This window comes from Leucopleurus acutus (genome assembly GCF_964270905.1).
Source record: "Leucopleurus acutus genome assembly, chromosome: 8".
Lineage (NCBI taxonomy): Eukaryota > Metazoa > Chordata > Mammalia > Artiodactyla > Delphinidae > Leucopleurus > Leucopleurus acutus.
In genome coordinates, this window is record NC_139151.1 from 47,650,802 (window position 1) to 47,659,546 (window position 8,745).

Below are 8,745 nucleotides of genomic sequence, written 5' to 3' on the forward strand. Positions count from 1 at the left end.
GGTACATTGGCTCTGGAAACAGTTTTCAAAAACACTAAGGCAATGGTCATGCCACTGGGATATTACTTTCTGGTGGGTTATATATGTACTAGTACCTTTATTTTTAAAAAGGTTTTGTTAAGACATCCATAGCCTTTAAAAATCATTGATAATGCAGGAAAATGCAAAAGGAGGTATCCTCTGACAACTGCAGTCTACTAGTCTGAGGCAAAAATCAAGAATAGTGGTTGAAATAATGACTTTATTTTATGGATTCAGGATTTAACTTAGTGTTCTGGTGTTTTTGTTTTTTATTTTATGTTTTAGTAGAGTCAAGTCAATCTCTTGAAGTATTTTGGCAATGTAAAGACAAAACCTGATAGCATAAGAATGAACGTTTCAGGGCAAGTAACCATTGGACTGGATATTTTAAAGACAGATAGGCATCAAATATCTTCTGGCTGCAAGATGTCAGTGTTATTTTAATGCCAAGGAGGTGTTGCCACCCCAGCAGAACTCCACAAGGAAGGGCACCATTGTACCCTTAGTGTCTAGCGTAGTGCCTGGCGCAGATGAATAGTAAAGAACTATAATAGTGCATAGAAATTTTAACTTTATTTTTCTGTAAATCAGCATGATCTTGGTATGAAGCCTTGAATCTTAGTCAATTCTGGGTTTTCTCAAAGCATTTCTGCTTTATACTTAATCACTCCCCCACTTTTCCTGTACCATCCTTTTTTCTCAGAGGGAACAATTCCCTGGGGCACATATTCTGCCACTGCATCTCAGTGAGAGCAGAGACATTGTGTAAAACTGTATATCACTATGTTGAGGACAGTGCCTCAATTACTATTGATGGACTGAATAATGTTGCTGGGAGAGACATGCAAGGAAGTGATACCAAGCAGGACCATATGGGGCCCCTGGGCACAAAAGCCTTCCTATGTCCCCCATTTCTTTGATTACAGGTTTCAGTCAGCCTCCACATCCTTCTCTGAGTTCCAACGGGCAGTTTCAAAGAGTTGTTAATTAGGGAAGGGAGGGGACGTGAGACAAGGGAGGAACAGTCAAAGAGAAACAACAGTGCAGCTTTGGGGCAAGGTCCTGGTTCCCCCTCAAGGGATATACACAATATCTTTTTTTTTTTTTTTTTTTTTTTTTTTTGCGGTACGCGGGCCATCACTGCACAGGCTCCGGACGCGCAGGCTCAGCGGCCATGGCTCACGGGCCCAGCCGCTCCGCGGCATGTGGGATCTTTCCGGACCAGGGTATGAACCCGTGTCCCCTGCCCCACCAGGTGGAAGAAGTTAACTATATGCTGCCCACAAGCACATAGACCCCCAGATGGTTGGAACCAGAAGGTTGATGATGCTGACTCCCACTTACCTCACTACCATCCAATCAGAAGAATGTCCACGAGGTGATCACGCCCTCTTTGAACCATTTCTATAAAACTTCTCACTACCCCCTCCAGGTTGGGACACAGTTTTGAGGGCATTAGCCTGCTGTGGCCCCCTTTGCCTGGCAACGCAATAAAGCTGTTCTTTTCTGCACCCAAAACTCTGTCTCTGAGATTTAATTCGGTGTTGGGGTAAAGAGGCCAGATTTGGCTTCATAAGCATCATGGTCATCATTCAGCATCTACTGTGAGGTAACTCCTATTGGGACATTTCCTTCTTAATCTTCAGTAGTCATCACTCCTTTAAGTTGGCATTTGCAGCCGAGATGCATGTGTCCACCTGGTCTCTAGCTTTAAGGTCCACTCCACCATCTGCTCCTCCTCTTTATTCCAACCACAAAGCTTCTTCACTTTAAAAACAAAACAAAACTCCATCTGTGTATCTCATAGCTATTGTATATGGGGAAAAAACTAGCAGCAAAATGAGCATTTAGCTGCTTCCTGCTCTTCTTGGGGTACGACGGGATCTTGTGAAGCTGTTCAGGATTTGCTATCTGGATATTCCTTTACCATTGTTTCCCCTTTATTCTCCTGTGCCGCACTGGTGTCAGGGAACTTCTTTGAAGGCTTAGGGTTGGGATAAGGATGCAAGCTGAAATGATTCTCATCAAAGTTTTCTTTTTCTCTTCTTTTACTCTTTTTATCTCACTCTTTAACATGAGTTTTTTGGTCAGAGAGAGGTGGACCACGTATATATAGTTATACGGAGAAACAGATTCCATTTAACTGCATATTCTTATAAATCTTTCCAGTCTTATACCTGGACTATAGTTTTTGAATTTAAAAGCAAAAGTACGGTGACTGTGCTTTCTGTTCTTATGCCCCTTGGAAGGTCTGGAGACCTTTAATACAGTAACTCAATTGTAGGATGGTAGGGTAAAAAGGATTTGCAAGGAAAACCCATTACTAATAAGTCATTAGGTCTTTCTGCAACAGATGCAGAAAGATTTGCTGCATTGGTAGTAGCATATATCCTGCACCTTGAATTTTAATGCCTGGCTTCCTACAGGAAAATTTACTGTAAAGAAAAGAGGACAGTAGATAGAAATCTCTTAATCAGGTTCTGAAAAATAAGAAAAAATAAAGTGAAGCTTAAGTCTCAACCAAACCTTTTTTTCCCCCTTGTTTTATTGAAACATAATTGATGTACAGCACTGTGTTTAAGATTAAGGCATACAGCACAATGATTTCACTTACACGTATTGTGAAGTTATTACTACAATAAATTTAGTTAACGTCCATTAGTTTATATAGCTACCAAAAAGAAAAAAAAGAAAAAAGAAAAGTTTTGTTCTTATGATGAGAACTCTTAGAATTTATTCTCTTAACAACTTTCAAATGTACCATACGGCAGTGTTAACTGTAGTCATCATGTTGTACATTACATCCCCAGTGGTTATTTATCTTCTAACTAGAAGTTTGTACCTTATGAAACCTTTGTTTTTAAAAGATACTTGTGAAAAATGCTGTACATCTTGCCTTGCAGTTCAACTCAGTAGTTCTTTGATATTTTTGATTCTGTGGTAGTGTCTCTCTACTTTCAGTTTTTTGCTATAAAATAAATCAGAAATGATGGAAAAATGAGATTGGAATTTTGTATCATGTAGTATGACACTGTATCATACTTAATATAATTTTAAGTGACTGGTTTTCTACTGCCCTGTTTTCAAACAGTGCACATGTAATCTAGAAACCTTCACAGAGGAGAGGGTTTTAGCATTTCTGGTGGAAGATAAGGCAGTGTGACTCCTTTGTCAAAACCTGCCGGTATCTTCCCACTCAAAGTGAAGGTTAATTTCCTCACAGTGACCTATAGAGCCCTGCAACTTGTGGCCGCAGTTACCTCTCAGATCTAAATCCTAGTCCTCACTCACTCCTGTCCTGCTTCTCTAGCCTCCTCACTGCTCCTCAAACACTTAGAACCTTGAATTTTTGCACTTGCTTTGTCCTTGGCCTGAAATGCTATTTCTCCAGATAGCTGCATGGGGAAGGGGAGTCATCTCTTTCAAGTCTTCAGTGTCACCTTCTCAGTGATTCCTACCCCATTCTACTTAAAATATCCTTCTCACCTGCCCAGAAACCCTGTTATCATTCCTTGCTTTGTTTTTATTCATTGCACGTTTCATTATCTATCAGAGGAGCATTACGTTGTTGTTAAGAGCAAGCCCTCTACAGTCAGACCATTTGGGTTTGACTCCAAGCTCCACCACTTACTGGTTGTGTGAATTTTGGGGAAATTACTTAATCCCACTATATCTCAGCTGCTGCTTCTAAAATGGAATTGTCACAAGAATTAAACATTTTTTTCCCCTCACAATGAAATATTAGCTGCATGAGGGCAAGGATTTTTGTCTATTTATCGCTTTTACTCTAGCACCTAGAATATTTCTCCCATTTTATCAATTACTTGTTTAGAGGTTTAGTTATATGATTTTGGCTTATAGTAAGTTTTCCTAAGAACAAATATTCTAAAGTTTGCTCCACCTTTTTAGCCAGGACCATTTGAATCTTCCATGACAGTGAGCTGTATTTTTAAAATAAGGGCATAGCCCAAGTGACCATTAATAGAATGATTCACTCATCCATTACTTCTTTCACTTAAATATTTGTTGTCTAAGCTACTGTTTTTTGTTAGACTCTGTGCTAGATACATTCACTGGGAGACGCTGAAATTTAAAACATATATGTTTTTCCATTGACCCTGACCTCAAGGAGCTTGTTTTCCAGTTGAGAGTCTGGGCTTTTAAGGATTAGTGCATGGGGATGGTGACTAAAACACTAACCTTGTAGTCAAATATATCTGGTTTATATATTTTATTCTTGCCACTCGCAAGCTATATTACCTTGACTAAGTTATTCAATCATTCTAAACTGTAGGTTCCTAATCAATGAAGCAGGGAAAATAATTGTACCTACCTCAAAGGGCTTTGAAGTTATTATATGAAATTATCTATGTAATGTACTTAATATAGTGCCTGTTACATAGTAGGAACTCAATAATTTTTATCTACTATTACTGTTGCCTTGAAGGATGGATAGAGTGTGTAGAAAGAGGCAAAAAGGGTGCTCCAGGCAGAGAGAACAGCCTGATTTAAGTCAGAGAAATGGTAAAGCATGGGATGTATATGGGAGATTACAACTAGTTCTGTTTGACTGAAATGTGGAATACATTAAAGTAGGTAGGGAATATAGAAAGATCAAAGCTCTGTCATGTAATTCTTTACCATGAAGTAACCACTGGTAACATGTTGGCATATTTCCTTCTAGCTATTTTTTTTAATACAGTGTAAATTTGTACAAAAGAGTGCTTATTATAGAATTGAGGTTAGAAATACAGATAATACTAGTAAACATTTATACAGTGCTATTTATTTGCCAGACACTGTTCTAAATGTTTTAGTTGTATTAATCCCATTACTTCCCATCGGGCTCTTCTTAACAGATCAATTATGTCTTCTAGGGTTTTAATAAAAGAAAAGAAAAAAAAAAGAAAGAAAAACTCACTCTGAAATACTCCCAAGGTAGTGTGTATCTCTATGTAGAAGATAATCCTGGTTTGATGCTCCATAGCTGATCATTTGGCAGTATTTCTCCAGCTGTCTTCTAATATGACTGTGCCTAGTTCAATCTACTTCCATTTCCATAATAGGAGTTATTTCTCTGAGTACAGATTTCTTTAGAATCTTTCTGTTATTAAAAGGGGAAAGGAGAAGTTGGCTAGATCAGGAGTTATCCATTACATAAAGTTTTAGAATGAGTTTATGTTGTTTCAGTTGGTTGTCCCTCTGAGCCTTATTTGGTAGCATGGACCTTCCATATTACTACTTTCTGAAGAGATGGAGAAAACTCCTTTTCATCTTCTCCCTCATGCATCCCCACACAAACTGAGGGAAGGCTTTTAAGGTAGAGGGAAGTGACACCATCAGCTTCTCTGCTCAGTCCCCTGTCTCTAATTTACCGAGGAGACTATTCTCGTGACATTAGAGTTCCTGAGGGTAGAGTTTGGGGTAATTATTCAATAGGCAGGGATTAAGGTATAATGGTAAGTCCCTTCATATTGTGAGAGGGTCCTAGAGCAGGAAAGATTCCTGCTATTTCCAGCCCTATGAAGCAACATTTTCCCTAAGACTTCTGATGAAAGATCTTGTTATTCCAGCTGTCTTTCTCTTTGTCTGATTCCATTTCTCATAGTCCTAGTTTATGAAAATTGTCCTTTTCTAGCTGATTCACCAAACCTCAGTTCTTAGTGAGGATAACATTATTTATTAATTTATTCTGCCTATATATATATATATATATATATATATATATATATATATATATATTCAAGTCATCAAGTTTATTTTACTCAACAAATATTTATCGAGTGCTTTTTATGTTCAGGTACTTTTCTAGGTGATGAGAGTAAATTCTACTGGGTGTGAGGTGGGGAGCAGACAGAAAGTAAACAAGTAAGAAGAAAAAAAACCACAAGGCAGATTATGATAATTGCTCTGAAGAGAAAGAGAAAAAAAACCCTCAGGTTGACAAGGAGTCACTAGAAGGCTATGTTTTACACAGTGACCAGAAAACATTTTATGTTGTTTCAGGCCTTTTTCTACTATAAAAGTCATGGTGATAAATATACATTGGACCCCACGAAATTGCTTATAATCAACATTTTTTACCCACAAAAATGGCAATTTTATGTGGTTCAACCTAATAGCTGATAACCCTGAGAACTTCTATCTGACCAGATAGAATTTTAAGAGCTAAGATATTTATATTAAAGTTTTATTTCAAATGCATAATTGCTCTCTACCAATATTCATTGTGTATATTATTACATGTCAGAATAGATATATATCAACAAACAAAAAACATTATTTTGATTGCATGCCCATTATAATCTAGTGGAGGGGAAAAGCAATAAGTAATTATCAAAATTAAATAAAGTATATTATACATTAGTATGTGATGACTGCTATGGGAACAATAAATATGGTTGAAAGACATTAGGAATGCTGGTTACAAGGGATAGCAATTTTAACTGAGTGGTCAGTGTAGGCCTCAATGGTGATATCTGAGCAAAGAATGTGAAGGGTGGAAATGGAATTATCTGTGAGATTATCTGGAGAAAGACCATTACAGGTGGAGGGATCGCTAGTATGAAGGTCCTATAGTGGGAGCATACTTAGTATATTCACGAACAGTGGGGCCAGCCTGTTTGGCTGCAGCTGAGGGGAAAAATGGAAGAAGAATAGAAGGAGAGGTCAAAGAGGTAATAGGGGACCGGATTATGTACAGTCTTATAGGCTACTGGAAAGATTTTACTCTGAGAGAAGTGAGAAACTATTGGAAGGTTTTGAACATATGAATGACTTAATTTGACCTTCCCAAAAGGCATGCAGAATCTTATGTTTTTAGGAATTAGAAATATTTTATTTTTGCCTGGGTTGGCTTGACTTGCCATTATTTTCCACAGGCTTCTTTACTGTAGGTCTATATTTAATGTCTATTAAAGTGGATAGCAAGGATAATGGAATCATTGTTTTGGATCCTATGAAGTCCCTGTAGTGTGCCACCCAATGACTGATTTCTCCCTTGAAACAAAATCAGATGAATTCCCAAAGTAAAAGCTTTGACATAGTTTTAGTAGTATGTAGTTTAAAAAGACCTGGAGGTCATGGTTTTAGACTTTTCTTGTCTTAAAAGAAAGTGACATTTACCTGTTTGCATTCAGCCTGGGATCATTTTAAACATAAGCGCCACCTATTAGTTCTTGAAATTTCATCTCGGGTGCCTAGAGGGAGAGATCTCTCTTCTCACTTCCTCAGCATGTGTATGATAAAATTCTAACTGTTTAACTAAAAATCTGATTTATATAAGGGTTTTGGAAAATGTAGATCAAAAAGTTTTTTGCCACCCCATTAAAGCATTTAACCTGTAATATGTTGTTGATATCGCAAGGTGGCAGCAGCAGTGTCATAACAGTGCTGTTCTGTGTTGAGTTGTTGAAGTTTTGAAACAAGTTGGAAATTATTCATTCAGCCTTTACTTTAGGAATAAAACAAAAGAAATTTCTTGTTTTAAACATTTTAAAGTAAGCATACAATTTGAAGTTAGATTTTGTTCATCTGTTTGTTCTTTAGGCGATTTTTCCTGAGCTGTAAGTGATTTATCTTTCTCATCTATTCTGGTCTATGCTGAGGCACATATTGCTCTTCTTCTATCTGCTAACACTATTTTAACTGATTTTAGCTCCCAGGTATGGTGAGTTTTCTTTTATTCTTTTGTGAAAGAAGTGAACATAGCATCCTCCCCACTTCTGCTTTAAGAATTTATATATATTAGTCTGTTTTATCCACAGAGCTTGAGTTGCTGAGCTGAAGCCTGCAATTCTTACTTGGTAACAGAAAGAAAGCATTTTTATATTACTGAACAATTATTAAACCGTGTTGCAGTAACAGCCTTGGGCCGGGAAGGAGGCAGCTTGACATAACAGAAAAATTGAGCCATCTGAGACCTGTGTTTGGATTTTGGTTTTGCCATTTGTAAGTTGTGTGGCCATGGCCAAATTACTTAACCTCTGTGAACGTCAATTCCTTTATCTGTAGAATGTTAAAATAATAATAATGCTTACCTCATAAGATTGTTGTGAAGAATGAATAATACATAAGGCATATAAAGTACTTAGTACAGTTCCTGAACCTAATAAATACTCCATAAATAGCAGCTATTTTGATATGATCTTATGGAAAGTCCTTTCACATCTCTGAGTCTCATTTACTTCATCAGTAAATGGAGAAAAAAAATCCTACATGTTGGGGAAAAGCAAATGAAAGGATGTATATAAGAAAGTTTTGAAAAATGAATTCTGTAAACTGCATTATATTAAAATGTGTGGTAAAAATAGGATTTTATTTTCCTATTTCATCATTCCTCCCTGGGGATTCAGATCAAATAATAGATGAGAATGCATTTTGCAAAGCTGAAGCATTATGTGAATATAAGATAATATCATCATTACTATATGACATCCAAATATCTTCTCATATGCCCATTGCTGTTACTTGGAATTCTTTCCATGGGTAGTTTGGTGGAGCTGAACAGGAGAAAGAGAATAATAGTTATTCCTGTTAAAACGTGCATACCTGCTGTAAGACAGTACTGCTGTTGGCAGGCTGTTGCATGAGCTTGTCAGAGTTCCATATTGATATTTAAATAAGAACAGTAGTTTTTGTTTGTTTTGTTTTGTTTGTCTATTTGAGAGACTGGGTGGAAAAAGAGTAATTATTTGGCATGGGGGACCTGGGTAATGGTAGGAA